At 31.2% G+C, this 16,808-nt stretch overlaps 15 non-coding genes across 15 annotated transcripts; all 15 read left to right on the top strand.

Annotated features, from left to right (window-relative positions):
• The first annotated feature begins 16 nt into the window (after positions 1-16).
• On the top strand, positions 17-135 carry LOC141395901 (5S ribosomal RNA). Its single transcript, XR_012411016.1, has one exon. It is a non-coding gene; the product is annotated as a 5S ribosomal RNA (ribosomal RNA).
• A 685-nt stretch (positions 136-820) lies between these two features.
• Positions 821-939, top strand: LOC141395900 (5S ribosomal RNA). The gene has a single exon (XR_012411015.1). It is a non-coding gene; the product is annotated as a 5S ribosomal RNA (ribosomal RNA).
• A 685-nt stretch (positions 940-1,624) lies between these two features.
• Positions 1,625-1,743, top strand: LOC141395899 (5S ribosomal RNA). Its single transcript, XR_012411014.1, has one exon. It is a non-coding gene; the product is annotated as a 5S ribosomal RNA (ribosomal RNA).
• A 685-nt stretch (positions 1,744-2,428) lies between these two features.
• Positions 2,429-2,547, top strand: LOC141395897 (5S ribosomal RNA). Its single transcript, XR_012411013.1, has one exon. It is a non-coding gene; the product is annotated as a 5S ribosomal RNA (ribosomal RNA).
• A 685-nt stretch (positions 2,548-3,232) lies between these two features.
• Positions 3,233-3,351, top strand: LOC141395895 (5S ribosomal RNA). Its single transcript, XR_012411011.1, has one exon. It is a non-coding gene; the product is annotated as a 5S ribosomal RNA (ribosomal RNA).
• Positions 3,352-4,036: 685 nt separating this feature from the next.
• Positions 4,037-4,155, top strand: LOC141395894 (5S ribosomal RNA). The gene has a single exon (XR_012411010.1). It is a non-coding gene; the product is annotated as a 5S ribosomal RNA (ribosomal RNA).
• Positions 4,156-4,840: 685 nt separating this feature from the next.
• LOC141395893 (5S ribosomal RNA) lies at positions 4,841-4,959 on the top strand. The gene has a single exon (XR_012411009.1). It is a non-coding gene; the product is annotated as a 5S ribosomal RNA (ribosomal RNA).
• A 5,991-nt stretch (positions 4,960-10,950) lies between these two features.
• On the top strand, positions 10,951-11,069 carry LOC141395892 (5S ribosomal RNA). The gene has a single exon (XR_012411008.1). It is a non-coding gene; the product is annotated as a 5S ribosomal RNA (ribosomal RNA).
• A 685-nt stretch (positions 11,070-11,754) lies between these two features.
• Positions 11,755-11,873, top strand: LOC141395891 (5S ribosomal RNA). Its single transcript, XR_012411007.1, has one exon. It is a non-coding gene; the product is annotated as a 5S ribosomal RNA (ribosomal RNA).
• Positions 11,874-12,558: 685 nt separating this feature from the next.
• LOC141395890 (5S ribosomal RNA) lies at positions 12,559-12,677 on the top strand. The gene has a single exon (XR_012411006.1). It is a non-coding gene; the product is annotated as a 5S ribosomal RNA (ribosomal RNA).
• Positions 12,678-13,362: 685 nt separating this feature from the next.
• On the top strand, positions 13,363-13,481 carry LOC141395889 (5S ribosomal RNA). Its single transcript, XR_012411005.1, has one exon. It is a non-coding gene; the product is annotated as a 5S ribosomal RNA (ribosomal RNA).
• Positions 13,482-14,166: 685 nt separating this feature from the next.
• On the top strand, positions 14,167-14,285 carry LOC141395888 (5S ribosomal RNA). The gene has a single exon (XR_012411004.1). It is a non-coding gene; the product is annotated as a 5S ribosomal RNA (ribosomal RNA).
• Positions 14,286-14,970: 685 nt separating this feature from the next.
• Positions 14,971-15,089, top strand: LOC141395887 (5S ribosomal RNA). The gene has a single exon (XR_012411003.1). It is a non-coding gene; the product is annotated as a 5S ribosomal RNA (ribosomal RNA).
• Positions 15,090-15,774: 685 nt separating this feature from the next.
• On the top strand, positions 15,775-15,893 carry LOC141395886 (5S ribosomal RNA). Its single transcript, XR_012411002.1, has one exon. It is a non-coding gene; the product is annotated as a 5S ribosomal RNA (ribosomal RNA).
• Positions 15,894-16,578: 685 nt separating this feature from the next.
• LOC141395884 (5S ribosomal RNA) lies at positions 16,579-16,697 on the top strand. Its single transcript, XR_012411000.1, has one exon. It is a non-coding gene; the product is annotated as a 5S ribosomal RNA (ribosomal RNA).
• Positions 16,698-16,808: the final 111 nt, after the last annotated feature.

The raw sequence follows: 16,808 nt of genomic DNA, 5'->3' as shown, positions 1-16,808 counted from the left end.
TAAACTATGTTTCTTCGCCAACGACCATACCACGCTGAGTACATCGGTTCTCGTCCGATCACCGAAATTAAGCAGCGTCGGGCGCGGTTAGTACTTAGATGGGGGACCGCTTGGGAACACCGCGTGTTGTTGGCATTGTCCAAAATTTTTTTATTTTATTTTATTTTCTTTTTTATTTTTCTCTATTAAATAAAAAAAGAATGAAGTCGATATCTTCATTTTTAACCGAAATAGAGCCAAAATAAAAAACTCAACTGCCTATTATTTTAAGGTAAATGTAAAACATTCGCTATTGATTATGCTCAGTTGTACGTAACTAGATACAATAGTCTATGATTTCCTTTGTAAAACAAAAGTAAAATTCTTTATAAATTTGTTTCGTTTCTCAAAAAACGTAATTTAAGGAGGCAAATTTTCGCAAAATGCATTTATTTTTAACAATATTTAAGAAATTTTAACATTTATTAAAAAACAAGAATTTTTATTGTAAAATTCTTTAAAAAAATTGTCTATATTTCCAAAAAAAGGTAATTTAAGGAGCCAAATTTTCCCAAAATACATTTATTTTTAGCAATATTTAATAAATTTTAGCATTTATTAAAAAAACTACAATTTTTGTTAGATTTTTTGATGCCAAATTAATACATACTGGTTATGTTCACTAATAACTAAAGGAAACAGTCAACATTTTCCTTTATAAAACGAAAATAAAACTTCTTGTTCGTTTGTGTGTTTGTGTGCAATAAGTAAACGAAATTGTTTTAAACACACAAGCAATGAAATCAATGGCCATATGAAGCAAAATAAACTATGTTTCTTCGCCAACGACCATACCACGCTGAGTACATCGGTTCTCGTCCGATCACCGAAATTAAGCAGCGTCGGGCGCGGTTAGTACTTAGATGGGGGACCGCTTGGGAACACCGCGTGTTGTTGGCATTGTCCAAAATTTTTTTATTTTATTTTATTTTCTTTTTTATTTTTCTCTATTAAATAAAAAAAGAATGAAGTCGATATCTTCATTTTTAACCGAAATAGAGCCAAAATAAAAAACTCAACTGCCTATTATTTTAAGGTAAATGTAAAACATTCGCTATTGATTATGCTCAGTTGTACGTAACTAGATACAATAGTCTATGATTTCCTTTGTAAAACAAAAGTAAAATTCTTTATAAATTTGTTTCGTTTCTCAAAAAACGTAATTTAAGGAGGCAAATTTTCGCAAAATGCATTTATTTTTAACAATATTTAAGAAATTTTAACATTTATTAAAAAACAAGAATTTTTATTGTAAAATTCTTTAAAAAAATTGTCTATATTTCCAAAAAAAGGTAATTTAAGGAGCCAAATTTTCCCAAAATACATTTATTTTTAGCAATATTTAATAAATTTTAGCATTTATTAAAAAAACTACAATTTTTGTTAGATTTTTTGATGCCAAATTAATACATACTGGTTATGTTCACTAATAACTAAAGGAAACAGTCAACATTTTCCTTTATAAAACGAAAATAAAACTTCTTGTTCGTTTGTGTGTTTGTGTGCAATAAGTAAACGAAATTGTTTTAAACACACAAGCAATGAAATCAATGGCCATATGAAGCAAAATAAACTATGTTTCTTCGCCAACGACCATACCACGCTGAGTACATCGGTTCTCGTCCGATCACCGAAATTAAGCAGCGTCGGGCGCGGTTAGTACTTAGATGGGGGACCGCTTGGGAACACCGCGTGTTGTTGGCATTGTCCAAAATTTTTTTATTTTATTTTATTTTCTTTTTTATTTTTCTCTATTAAATAAAAAAAGAATGAAGTCGATATCTTCATTTTTAACCGAAATAGAGCCAAAATAAAAAACTCAACTGCCTATTATTTTAAGGTAAATGTAAAACATTCGCTATTGATTATGCTCAGTTGTACGTAACTAGATACAATAGTCTATGATTTCCTTTGTAAAACAAAAGTAAAATTCTTTATAAATTTGTTTCGTTTCTCAAAAAACGTAATTTAAGGAGGCAAATTTTCGCAAAATGCATTTATTTTTAACAATATTTAAGAAATTTTAACATTTATTAAAAAACAAGAATTTTTATTGTAAAATTCTTTAAAAAAATTGTCTATATTTCCAAAAAAAGGTAATTTAAGGAGCCAAATTTTCCCAAAATACATTTATTTTTAGCAATATTTAATAAATTTTAGCATTTATTAAAAAAACTACAATTTTTGTTAGATTTTTTGATGCCAAATTAATACATACTGGTTATGTTCACTAATAACTAAAGGAAACAGTCAACATTTTCCTTTATAAAACGAAAATAAAACTTCTTGTTCGTTTGTGTGTTTGTGTGCAATAAGTAAACGAAATTGTTTTAAACACACAAGCAATGAAATCAATGGCCATATGAAGCAAAATAAACTATGTTTCTTCGCCAACGACCATACCACGCTGAGTACATCGGTTCTCGTCCGATCACCGAAATTAAGCAGCGTCGGGCGCGGTTAGTACTTAGATGGGGGACCGCTTGGGAACACCGCGTGTTGTTGGCATTGTCCAAAATTTTTTTATTTTATTTTATTTTCTTTTTTATTTTTCTCTATTAAATAAAAAAAGAATGAAGTCGATATCTTCATTTTTAACCGAAATAGAGCCAAAATAAAAAACTCAACTGCCTATTATTTTAAGGTAAATGTAAAACATTCGCTATTGATTATGCTCAGTTGTACGTAACTAGATACAATAGTCTATGATTTCCTTTGTAAAACAAAAGTAAAATTCTTTATAAATTTGTTTCGTTTCTCAAAAAACGTAATTTAAGGAGGCAAATTTTCGCAAAATGCATTTATTTTTAACAATATTTAAGAAATTTTAACATTTATTAAAAAACAAGAATTTTTATTGTAAAATTCTTTAAAAAAATTGTCTATATTTCCAAAAAAAGGTAATTTAAGGAGCCAAATTTTCCCAAAATACATTTATTTTTAGCAATATTTAATAAATTTTAGCATTTATTAAAAAAACTACAATTTTTGTTAGATTTTTTGATGCCAAATTAATACATACTGGTTATGTTCACTAATAACTAAAGGAAACAGTCAACATTTTCCTTTATAAAACGAAAATAAAACTTCTTGTTCGTTTGTGTGTTTGTGTGCAATAAGTAAACGAAATTGTTTTAAACACACAAGCAATGAAATCAATGGCCATATGAAGCAAAATAAACTATGTTTCTTCGCCAACGACCATACCACGCTGAGTACATCGGTTCTCGTCCGATCACCGAAATTAAGCAGCGTCGGGCGCGGTTAGTACTTAGATGGGGGACCGCTTGGGAACACCGCGTGTTGTTGGCATTGTCCAAAATTTTTTTATTTTATTTTATTTTCTTTTTTATTTTTCTCTATTAAATAAAAAAAGAATGAAGTCGATATCTTCATTTTTAACCGAAATAGAGCCAAAATAAAAAACTCAACTGCCTATTATTTTAAGGTAAATGTAAAACATTCGCTATTGATTATGCTCAGTTGTACGTAACTAGATACAATAGTCTATGATTTCCTTTGTAAAACAAAAGTAAAATTCTTTATAAATTTGTTTCGTTTCTCAAAAAACGTAATTTAAGGAGGCAAATTTTCGCAAAATGCATTTATTTTTAACAATATTTAAGAAATTTTAACATTTATTAAAAAACAAGAATTTTTATTGTAAAATTCTTTAAAAAAATTGTCTATATTTCCAAAAAAAGGTAATTTAAGGAGCCAAATTTTCCCAAAATACATTTATTTTTAGCAATATTTAATAAATTTTAGCATTTATTAAAAAAACTACAATTTTTGTTAGATTTTTTGATGCCAAATTAATACATACTGGTTATGTTCACTAATAACTAAAGGAAACAGTCAACATTTTCCTTTATAAAACGAAAATAAAACTTCTTGTTCGTTTGTGTGTTTGTGTGCAATAAGTAAACGAAATTGTTTTAAACACACAAGCAATGAAATCAATGGCCATATGAAGCAAAATAAACTATGTTTCTTCGCCAACGACCATACCACGCTGAGTACATCGGTTCTCGTCCGATCACCGAAATTAAGCAGCGTCGGGCGCGGTTAGTACTTAGATGGGGGACCGCTTGGGAACACCGCGTGTTGTTGGCATTGTCCAAAATTTTTTTATTTTATTTTATTTTCTTTTTTATTTTTCTCTATTAAATAAAAAAAGAATGAAGTCGATATCTTCATTTTTAACCGAAATAGAGCCAAAATAAAAAACTCAACTGCCTATTATTTTAAGGTAAATGTAAAACATTCGCTATTGATTATGCTCAGTTGTACGTAACTAGATACAATAGTCTATGATTTCCTTTGTAAAACAAAAGTAAAATTCTTTATAAATTTGTTTCGTTTCTCAAAAAACGTAATTTAAGGAGGCAAATTTTCGCAAAATGCATTTATTTTTAACAATATTTAAGAAATTTTAACATTTATTAAAAAACAAGAATTTTTATTGTAAAATTCTTTAAAAAAATTGTCTATATTTCCAAAAAAAGGTAATTTAAGGAGCCAAATTTTCCCAAAATACATTTATTTTTAGCAATATTTAATAAATTTTAGCATTTATTAAAAAAACTACAATTTTTGTTAGATTTTTTGATGCCAAATTAATACATACTGGTTATGTTCACTAATAACTAAAGGAAACAGTCAACATTTTCCTTTATAAAACGAAAATAAAACTTCTTGTTCGTTTGTGTGTTTGTGTGCAATAAGTAAACGAAATTGTTTTAAACACACAAGCAATGAAATCAATGGCCATATGAAGCAAAATAAACTATGTTTCTTCGCCAACGACCATACCACGCTGAGTACATCGGTTCTCGTCCGATCACCGAAATTAAGCAGCGTCGGGCGCGGTTAGTACTTAGATGGGGGACCGCTTGGGAACACCGCGTGTTGTTGGCATTGTCCAAAATTTTTTTATTTTATTTTATTTTCTTTTTTATTTTTCTCTATTAAATAAAAAAAGAATGAAGTCGATATCTTCATTTTTAACCGAAATAGAGCCAAAATAAAAAACTCAACTGCCTATTATTTTAAGGTAAATGTAAAACATTCGCTATTGATTATGCTCAGTTGTACGTAACTAGATACAATAGTCTATGATTTCCTTTGTAAAACAAAAGTAAAATTCTTTATAAATTTGTTTCGTTTCTCAAAAAACGTAATTTAAGGAGGCAAATTTTCGCAAAATGCATTTATTTTTAACAATATTTAAGAAATTTTAACATTTATTAAAAAACAAGAATTTTTATTGTAAAATTCTTTAAAAAAATTGTCTATATTTCCAAAAAAAGGTAATTTAAGGAGCCAAATTTTCCCAAAATACATTTATTTTTAGCAATATTTAATAAATTTTAGCATTTATTAAAAAAACTACAATTTTTGTTAGATTTTTTGATGCCAAATTAATACATACTGGTTATGTTCACTAATAACTAAAGGAAACAGTTTCATTTTCATTTTCAAAATTGCTATTTATTGAATTCCATTTTTTTTTATCATTACAAAAATAAGTACATAATAGCTAAAGTACATTATCCATATAGTAACTAAACTTTCTCTTGAATATTAATTCTTTAGAGACTTCGCAAATCAATTAAATAGTGCTGCATTTTTTATGTCAGCAATCAGTCATTTAGGAATATTTGTTTTACAAAATCTTCATTCAAATTTTTACAGTTCAAACAGTATTTTGGGAATTAAAATGAAAAAATAAGAATGTCTTATATACTAAAAATTATATAACTTATAACTAAACTTACAAAATAAATATTTACAATATATACAATATTTACAATGAATATTATTGATCAGTGTTATACACTGGATCAGTTCTCCAATCAATCCTTTGGTACCTCCTATGGTAGTATAAAAGCAGGTCATTTTCATACATGAGTCCTTCATCGCGAAGCTTGATGTAAGCTGCAGGAGGCATGTGCTTCCTGGCGAGAAGGACAGCTAAGTCCTCATCTATATTGTGGAAATTTTCAATGATACTATTGGAGACGTGTTCTGATTTTTCAAGGAATTTAAAAACTCCTTTCATCATAAATGCGTCAATTCTTTCAAAGTCTATAGAGTCATAAAGACATCTATTTGGTGGTCTTCTGGGGACACCATCGGAGTCAGGTATACGTCTTAACTCAAGAGCAGACGTTAAAACTAATCGTTCCCACTTCCTAATACGCTCCATTTGTGCAGAGGATATGTCTGCCCAGGCAACGAAGGAATAAGCTAATATCGGTCTTATAATCTGCTTATATATAAGCAATTTCAATTCTTTTGAGAGCCCACCCCTCATCACGAACAAACGCTGGTAGGCTGAATATATTGATTTAGCTTTAGACAGAATGAAGTCCACATGGCTAATGAAGTTCAATGTGCTATTGAACACCACACCCAGGTACTTCATTCTGTCAGATACTCTAATTATATTATTTCCAATATTAATAGTTGGATTAAAACTTCTTATATTTGGGCATGTATCTCTTCTGCTGTTGCCTTTAAACAGCACTGCCAAACATTTGTCCGTGTTGAGGGTTAGACCCCATTGAATAAAATATTCATTAAGACTAGCCAAATATCTGTTAATTCTTCCCTCAAGTGGGAGACCATATTTTCCTTGCAAGGCAAGGAGGATATCATCAGCAAACATTAGTAGCAAACCCCCTGGAGGCGGTCCAGGAATATCGCAGACGAAAAGGTTGTACAGCATCGGTCCGAGGAGAGATCCCTGAGGAACTCCCGCACAGACACGGTGCTGCACAGACATCTTCTCACCTACGCGAACCCTAAAGACTCTGCCTTCCAGGAAGCTTGCCACCAATCTGCAAGTTTGGTTGTCAAAACCAAATGATTGCATTTTATAGAGTATGCCCTTTTGCCAGACAGTGTCGAAAGCCTTGGAAAAATCAAGACTCACGGCAATAGTGCCCATCCTTCTTTGGAATCCATTGACTACATAATTAGTAAAGGCTGCTAAAGCATGTGTAGTCGAATGTTCATACCTAAAACCAAATTGACAATCTCTTAGGATATGCCTCTCTTCTATAATTTTGTTAATTCTGTGAAGAATTACTTTTTCAAATATTTTACCGAACGGAGAGAGTATAGAAATGGGTCTATATCCCTCACATTTGGTGTGGTCTGCTTTAGGTTTCGGGATGGGCACTACCACTGCCTCTTTCCATGCTGATGGGAAATACCCTAAGTTTAGGCAATGGTTTATAACCAAAGCTAGAAACGTTGCTATAATATCGCCGACTTTTTTAAGGGCAATATCAGGAACCCCATCTATACCGTAAGCCTTACGGGAAGGTCGTTGTGAAATAATTTTTGATACCAAAACAGGCTCAACAAATCCACAGTCATTCCAGCGGTGAAGATCCCCAACGACGGAACCATCCGCCGCAAAATCGCTGGAAAAGTTAACGAGAGGGTCATGGTTGGCAACACCCTCCACAGCCTCGTGAACGAGTCCGCGAAAGGCGTCGTCAACCACCCCCTCCCGGCCAACAGATTCCAGAATATGCCCAGCAATATGCTCAGCCTTGTCAACATCGTTGGAGATCTGCCCCCCTGCGTTATCTATGAGCGTTTGAACGGGCTTTCTAAATGAAAGACCAGTGGCTCTTTTGACCTTCGCGTAAGACTTAGGACTAACCTCAATTTTCTTTAAGTAATCCTTGTATCGGTCTTTTTCAAATTGTGTAATTAATTCTCTAATTATTACGTTAAGGTTCCTGATATTAGCCCTTAACGTATTATATCTGCCTGGGTCAGCTGTTCTATTCATAGCACGTTTCATCCTCTTACGTTCTTCTATGAACCTGAGTATATGAGGTGGCAGTTCCCCCAAAATCGTATTTTTAAATCTGGCTTTGGGCACACTTGTTTCCATTGCCTCACGGAAAGTAAAGCTCAAGTCAGAAACGCAATTATCTATTTCCTCAATCGAGACGTTCCTATCAGCTGGGAGAAAATATTGCTCTAAATTTTGCTGAATATTTCTCCTAAATCGCCCCACCCTCATCTTATTAAAGTTATAAAATTCTTTAACGGGTTCATGAAGAATGTCACCGACACATAATCGAATCTCAACCGCTCTGTGGTCAGACTCATAATCATGTGTCGGTAGCAATCCCTCGTCCTCTAGTGCAATACCAGATGAAGTTATGAAATAGTCGATGAAAGAATCTTCGACTATATTCGGTTTGCTTGCTTCCGCTGTGGGACACAGTGAAAGGTTTGGACAATTTAGGAGGAATTCATGCAAATCGATACCTCTTCGATTGTTAGTATTGCCTCCCCAGTCCCTATGCTTTGCATTTAAGTCACAACCAATGATAACTTCATTGGTTGTGCTCAAATGAACAATGCTATTTAGGTCTGAGGGGCAAAACGTAACACGGGGACGAAGGTATTGTGCTATAAAAATAATAGGAGAGCTATCCCGCCTATATATTCTAACACAACAAGATTCTATATTTCCGGTGTTTAAAAACAGTTGCTCAGATTTAAAAACATTTCTCACCAGCACAGCAGTGCCTCCTGCGGAACTACCACCTTCTCTAATTTGCTTATAAACTACATAGCCATCAATGCCAAAATTATGTCTGTTGCTGAGTTTGTGTTCTGCTATTAGCAGAACATCAGGTTTGTGTTGTTTAATAAAAATGTTTAGATAGTGCCTTTTTGCCAAAGACACTATCGAGTTAACATTTACAAAGATGCACTTTAACATTTATAGTTTTTTATGTGCATTAGAAGACCTAATACGGCTTCCTCCCTTCCTTCTGTTTTGAGAATATTATGAAATTGATCATGATAATCATCGAGATCGCTTAACAATTGGGTAAGACTCTTGCCAAAAGTACCTTTGCATGTCTCACCGAGTACTGTAGCCATTCTACCTGGTCCCTGGTCTTGAGGTGGTTTACGACTAGGTAATGTGCTTTTTTCATTAGTTTTTGGAGCGGAATATCGTGCACCGGCGGCTGAAGCAAAAGAAACGCCTGCACGTATTTCTGCCAGCCTGTCGTGTTTTGCTTTTATAGCAGTTTGTTTTTCAGCTAGACGTTCAGTCTTTTTTAATAAAATTGCTTTACGTCTGGGACAATTAGGAGAGCTTGCCGTATGTCCATCTACTTCACAATTTGCGCATCTTAAGACGATGGGTGGTGCGTCTTTAGGCAAATTTTCTTCTTCTTCTTTAGATGGAAGGGGACAATTATCTGGGCCATGACCCTGTGCACATTTTACACATCGATATGGCATGCTACAATTTTGTGCAACATGGCCATATCGTTGGCATTTGCGACATTGGATTATATGTGGTCCCTTGTCTTTATAAAATGTAACGTCATTATGCATGATTTTTTTGACCTTATATAGTTTTCGGATTTCGGTGGATCTTCCTAATTTGAGAATCCACGTTTTACGACCAATATTTATGGAATCAATTAGGTCAACTTTAAAACCTAAATTAGACATGAAGTCGGCTATTATTTCTTTGGTGTACAAGTTGGACAGACCTTGCGCCACCACCGAAAAAGGCACCAAAGGTTTAGGCGTATGAGTGTGAAATTTATAATTTCGATCTTTTAATAATTTTACAACTTTTTCAAAATTTTCTAGTCCGGTTAATCTTAGGGACATTATCTGACTATTATTAAGCAGTTTAATTTTAAAATAATCTCTGCCTATGTGGTAATCTAATAAATTACATATTTCTACAAAACCTACATCATATAATGTGATAGCAGGAAGGTTATTACCTTTTGAGCCGTTTTTGTTTGGTTGTTGTGGTTGCTTATTGCTTCCAGTAGCCGATTTTGCTGTTGCTGCAGTCTCTGTTGATGCTGCTGTTTCTTTTGTTGTTGTTTTGGCAGCTGTTGATGTTGACGCCGCTGCTGTATTACCGGATGTTGGCGCCGTCATCGCTGGTGACTTAGCTTGATCCTTAGACTTCCTAGACTTGGCCTTCAGCATAGGTCGTTCATTCCATGTATGAATAGTATCAACTTGTTGTATCACTTCCTCACTCATCGCAGTGTCGGAGTTTTCGGCTACTCCGACCGACTTTGTGTTGTTAGTAGTGTCAATTTCATTAATCGACATATCATCAGTACTCGGCTTTAATGACATATTGTTGTTGTTGCTGGCTGACATGTAGGCAGCAAGTTGTTCAGTAAGTCTTTTATTTTGTTCTATTAATTCATTAATAGTTTTTTGCAGTTGTAGAATTTGAGCATCTTGTTTCATGATCTCATAGTCGCTATCACCACTATTCGTTTTGGTTCTTTTAGAACTTTTTTTCTTTTCTTTTTTGTTCTTCTTCTTACTCTTCTTCTCAGATTGAGAATCGGAGGTTGCACCAATATCGTTTTTGTCGGACATTTTCTTTTTAAAATAGTCAATGTTCACTTTAATATTGTTTTTATTTGCGGATTTTGGGGAACTGTCATTGAGGGTTCCCAAATTTAAAGATTTTTGTGAATCTTCTTCTTCTTCTTGTTCACTAAAGATGTCTATATTATTGTTAGACATACTTTCAAATTCACTAGTGTCATATGAGAAAGTCTCATTTGCTACATTAGTAGCTGACACCTCATTTTCAGCAAAAAGTTTATTAACGTCCTTGTCTATGAATTCAGAATTCATAGAATTCACCACTTAGAGCTTTTTCACTTTTAATTTTTTTGAATCACACAAACACTTTTAACACTGTTCACAAATGATCCTAAAGGAAACAGTCAACATTTTCCTTTATAAAACGAAAATAAAACTTCTTGTTCGTTTGTGTGTTTGTGTGCAATAAGTAAACGAAATTGTTTTAAACACACAAGCAATGAAATCAATGGCCATATGAAGCAAAATAAACTATGTTTCTTCGCCAACGACCATACCACGCTGAGTACATCGGTTCTCGTCCGATCACCGAAATTAAGCAGCGTCGGGCGCGGTTAGTACTTAGATGGGGGACCGCTTGGGAACACCGCGTGTTGTTGGCATTGTCCAAAATTTTTTTATTTTATTTTATTTTCTTTTTTATTTTTCTCTATTAAATAAAAAAAGAATGAAGTCGATATCTTCATTTTTAACCGAAATAGAGCCAAAATAAAAAACTCAACTGCCTATTATTTTAAGGTAAATGTAAAACATTCGCTATTGATTATGCTCAGTTGTACGTAACTAGATACAATAGTCTATGATTTCCTTTGTAAAACAAAAGTAAAATTCTTTATAAATTTGTTTCGTTTCTCAAAAAACGTAATTTAAGGAGGCAAATTTTCGCAAAATGCATTTATTTTTAACAATATTTAAGAAATTTTAACATTTATTAAAAAACAAGAATTTTTATTGTAAAATTCTTTAAAAAAATTGTCTATATTTCCAAAAAAAGGTAATTTAAGGAGCCAAATTTTCCCAAAATACATTTATTTTTAGCAATATTTAATAAATTTTAGCATTTATTAAAAAAACTACAATTTTTGTTAGATTTTTTGATGCCAAATTAATACATACTGGTTATGTTCACTAATAACTAAAGGAAACAGTCAACATTTTCCTTTATAAAACGAAAATAAAACTTCTTGTTCGTTTGTGTGTTTGTGTGCAATAAGTAAACGAAATTGTTTTAAACACACAAGCAATGAAATCAATGGCCATATGAAGCAAAATAAACTATGTTTCTTCGCCAACGACCATACCACGCTGAGTACATCGGTTCTCGTCCGATCACCGAAATTAAGCAGCGTCGGGCGCGGTTAGTACTTAGATGGGGGACCGCTTGGGAACACCGCGTGTTGTTGGCATTGTCCAAAATTTTTTTATTTTATTTTATTTTCTTTTTTATTTTTCTCTATTAAATAAAAAAAGAATGAAGTCGATATCTTCATTTTTAACCGAAATAGAGCCAAAATAAAAAACTCAACTGCCTATTATTTTAAGGTAAATGTAAAACATTCGCTATTGATTATGCTCAGTTGTACGTAACTAGATACAATAGTCTATGATTTCCTTTGTAAAACAAAAGTAAAATTCTTTATAAATTTGTTTCGTTTCTCAAAAAACGTAATTTAAGGAGGCAAATTTTCGCAAAATGCATTTATTTTTAACAATATTTAAGAAATTTTAACATTTATTAAAAAACAAGAATTTTTATTGTAAAATTCTTTAAAAAAATTGTCTATATTTCCAAAAAAAGGTAATTTAAGGAGCCAAATTTTCCCAAAATACATTTATTTTTAGCAATATTTAATAAATTTTAGCATTTATTAAAAAAACTACAATTTTTGTTAGATTTTTTGATGCCAAATTAATACATACTGGTTATGTTCACTAATAACTAAAGGAAACAGTCAACATTTTCCTTTATAAAACGAAAATAAAACTTCTTGTTCGTTTGTGTGTTTGTGTGCAATAAGTAAACGAAATTGTTTTAAACACACAAGCAATGAAATCAATGGCCATATGAAGCAAAATAAACTATGTTTCTTCGCCAACGACCATACCACGCTGAGTACATCGGTTCTCGTCCGATCACCGAAATTAAGCAGCGTCGGGCGCGGTTAGTACTTAGATGGGGGACCGCTTGGGAACACCGCGTGTTGTTGGCATTGTCCAAAATTTTTTTATTTTATTTTATTTTCTTTTTTATTTTTCTCTATTAAATAAAAAAAGAATGAAGTCGATATCTTCATTTTTAACCGAAATAGAGCCAAAATAAAAAACTCAACTGCCTATTATTTTAAGGTAAATGTAAAACATTCGCTATTGATTATGCTCAGTTGTACGTAACTAGATACAATAGTCTATGATTTCCTTTGTAAAACAAAAGTAAAATTCTTTATAAATTTGTTTCGTTTCTCAAAAAACGTAATTTAAGGAGGCAAATTTTCGCAAAATGCATTTATTTTTAACAATATTTAAGAAATTTTAACATTTATTAAAAAACAAGAATTTTTATTGTAAAATTCTTTAAAAAAATTGTCTATATTTCCAAAAAAAGGTAATTTAAGGAGCCAAATTTTCCCAAAATACATTTATTTTTAGCAATATTTAATAAATTTTAGCATTTATTAAAAAAACTACAATTTTTGTTAGATTTTTTGATGCCAAATTAATACATACTGGTTATGTTCACTAATAACTAAAGGAAACAGTCAACATTTTCCTTTATAAAACGAAAATAAAACTTCTTGTTCGTTTGTGTGTTTGTGTGCAATAAGTAAACGAAATTGTTTTAAACACACAAGCAATGAAATCAATGGCCATATGAAGCAAAATAAACTATGTTTCTTCGCCAACGACCATACCACGCTGAGTACATCGGTTCTCGTCCGATCACCGAAATTAAGCAGCGTCGGGCGCGGTTAGTACTTAGATGGGGGACCGCTTGGGAACACCGCGTGTTGTTGGCATTGTCCAAAATTTTTTTATTTTATTTTATTTTCTTTTTTATTTTTCTCTATTAAATAAAAAAAGAATGAAGTCGATATCTTCATTTTTAACCGAAATAGAGCCAAAATAAAAAACTCAACTGCCTATTATTTTAAGGTAAATGTAAAACATTCGCTATTGATTATGCTCAGTTGTACGTAACTAGATACAATAGTCTATGATTTCCTTTGTAAAACAAAAGTAAAATTCTTTATAAATTTGTTTCGTTTCTCAAAAAACGTAATTTAAGGAGGCAAATTTTCGCAAAATGCATTTATTTTTAACAATATTTAAGAAATTTTAACATTTATTAAAAAACAAGAATTTTTATTGTAAAATTCTTTAAAAAAATTGTCTATATTTCCAAAAAAAGGTAATTTAAGGAGCCAAATTTTCCCAAAATACATTTATTTTTAGCAATATTTAATAAATTTTAGCATTTATTAAAAAAACTACAATTTTTGTTAGATTTTTTGATGCCAAATTAATACATACTGGTTATGTTCACTAATAACTAAAGGAAACAGTCAACATTTTCCTTTATAAAACGAAAATAAAACTTCTTGTTCGTTTGTGTGTTTGTGTGCAATAAGTAAACGAAATTGTTTTAAACACACAAGCAATGAAATCAATGGCCATATGAAGCAAAATAAACTATGTTTCTTCGCCAACGACCATACCACGCTGAGTACATCGGTTCTCGTCCGATCACCGAAATTAAGCAGCGTCGGGCGCGGTTAGTACTTAGATGGGGGACCGCTTGGGAACACCGCGTGTTGTTGGCATTGTCCAAAATTTTTTTATTTTATTTTATTTTCTTTTTTATTTTTCTCTATTAAATAAAAAAAGAATGAAGTCGATATCTTCATTTTTAACCGAAATAGAGCCAAAATAAAAAACTCAACTGCCTATTATTTTAAGGTAAATGTAAAACATTCGCTATTGATTATGCTCAGTTGTACGTAACTAGATACAATAGTCTATGATTTCCTTTGTAAAACAAAAGTAAAATTCTTTATAAATTTGTTTCGTTTCTCAAAAAACGTAATTTAAGGAGGCAAATTTTCGCAAAATGCATTTATTTTTAACAATATTTAAGAAATTTTAACATTTATTAAAAAACAAGAATTTTTATTGTAAAATTCTTTAAAAAAATTGTCTATATTTCCAAAAAAAGGTAATTTAAGGAGCCAAATTTTCCCAAAATACATTTATTTTTAGCAATATTTAATAAATTTTAGCATTTATTAAAAAAACTACAATTTTTGTTAGATTTTTTGATGCCAAATTAATACATACTGGTTATGTTCACTAATAACTAAAGGAAACAGTCAACATTTTCCTTTATAAAACGAAAATAAAACTTCTTGTTCGTTTGTGTGTTTGTGTGCAATAAGTAAACGAAATTGTTTTAAACACACAAGCAATGAAATCAATGGCCATATGAAGCAAAATAAACTATGTTTCTTCGCCAACGACCATACCACGCTGAGTACATCGGTTCTCGTCCGATCACCGAAATTAAGCAGCGTCGGGCGCGGTTAGTACTTAGATGGGGGACCGCTTGGGAACACCGCGTGTTGTTGGCATTGTCCAAAATTTTTTTATTTTATTTTATTTTCTTTTTTATTTTTCTCTATTAAATAAAAAAAGAATGAAGTCGATATCTTCATTTTTAACCGAAATAGAGCCAAAATAAAAAACTCAACTGCCTATTATTTTAAGGTAAATGTAAAACATTCGCTATTGATTATGCTCAGTTGTACGTAACTAGATACAATAGTCTATGATTTCCTTTGTAAAACAAAAGTAAAATTCTTTATAAATTTGTTTCGTTTCTCAAAAAACGTAATTTAAGGAGGCAAATTTTCGCAAAATGCATTTATTTTTAACAATATTTAAGAAATTTTAACATTTATTAAAAAACAAGAATTTTTATTGTAAAATTCTTTAAAAAAATTGTCTATATTTCCAAAAAAAGGTAATTTAAGGAGCCAAATTTTCCCAAAATACATTTATTTTTAGCAATATTTAATAAATTTTAGCATTTATTAAAAAAACTACAATTTTTGTTAGATTTTTTGATGCCAAATTAATACATACTGGTTATGTTCACTAATAACTAAAGGAAACAGTCAACATTTTCCTTTATAAAACGAAAATAAAACTTCTTGTTCGTTTGTGTGTTTGTGTGCAATAAGTAAACGAAATTGTTTTAAACACACAAGCAATGAAATCAATGGCCATATGAAGCAAAATAAACTATGTTTCTTCGCCAACGACCATACCACGCTGAGTACATCGGTTCTCGTCCGATCACCGAAATTAAGCAGCGTCGGGCGCGGTTAGTACTTAGATGGGGGACCGCTTGGGAACACCGCGTGTTGTTGGCATTGTCCAAAATTTTTTTATTTTATTTTATTTTCTTTTTTATTTTTCTCTATTAAATAAAAAAAGAATGAAGTCGATATCTTCATTTTTAACCGAAATAGAGCCAAAATAAAAAACTCAACTGCCTATTATTTTAAGGTAAATGTAAAACATTCGCTATTGATTATGCTCAGTTGTACGTAACTAGATACAATAGTCTATGATTTCCTTTGTAAAACAAAAGTAAAATTCTTTATAAATTTGTTTCGTTTCTCAAAAAACGTAATTTAAGGAGGCAAATTTTCGCAAAATGCATTTATTTTTAACAATATTTAAGAAATTTTAACATTTATTAAAAAACAAGAATTTTTATTGTAAAATTCTTTAAAAAAATTGTCTATATTTCCAAAAAAAGGTAATTTAAGGAGCCAAATTTTCCCAAAATACATTTATTTTTAGCAATATTTAATAAATTTTAACATTTATTAAAAAAACTACAATTTTTGTTAGATTTTTTGATGCCAAATTAATACATACTGGTTATGTTCACTAATAACTAAAGGAAACAGTCAACATTTTCCTTTATAAAACGAAAATAAAACTTCTTGTTCGTTTGTGTGTTTGTGTGCAATAAGTAAACGAAATTGTTTTAAACACACAAGCAATGAAATCAATGGCCATATGAAGCAAAATAAACTATGTTTCTTCGCCAACGACCATACCACGCTGAGTACATCGGTTCTCGTCCGATCACCGAAATTAAGCAGCGTCGGGCGCGGTTAGTACTTAGATGGGGGACCGCTTGGGAACACCGCGTGTTGTTGGCATTGTCCAAAATTTTTTTATTTTATTTTATTTTCTTTTTTATTTTTCTCTATTAAATAAAAAAAGAATGAAGTCGATATCTTCATTTTTAACCGAAATAGAGCCAAAATAAA

Source organism: Musca autumnalis, unplaced genomic scaffold, assembly GCF_047663935.1.
Source record: "Musca autumnalis isolate F117 unplaced genomic scaffold, ASM4766393v1 scaffold_2, whole genome shotgun sequence".
Taxonomy (NCBI): Eukaryota; Metazoa; Arthropoda; class Insecta; order Diptera; family Muscidae; genus Musca; species Musca autumnalis.
Note: the sequence above shows the minus strand (reverse complement) of the source record. Positions and strands in the feature narration are given on the sequence as shown.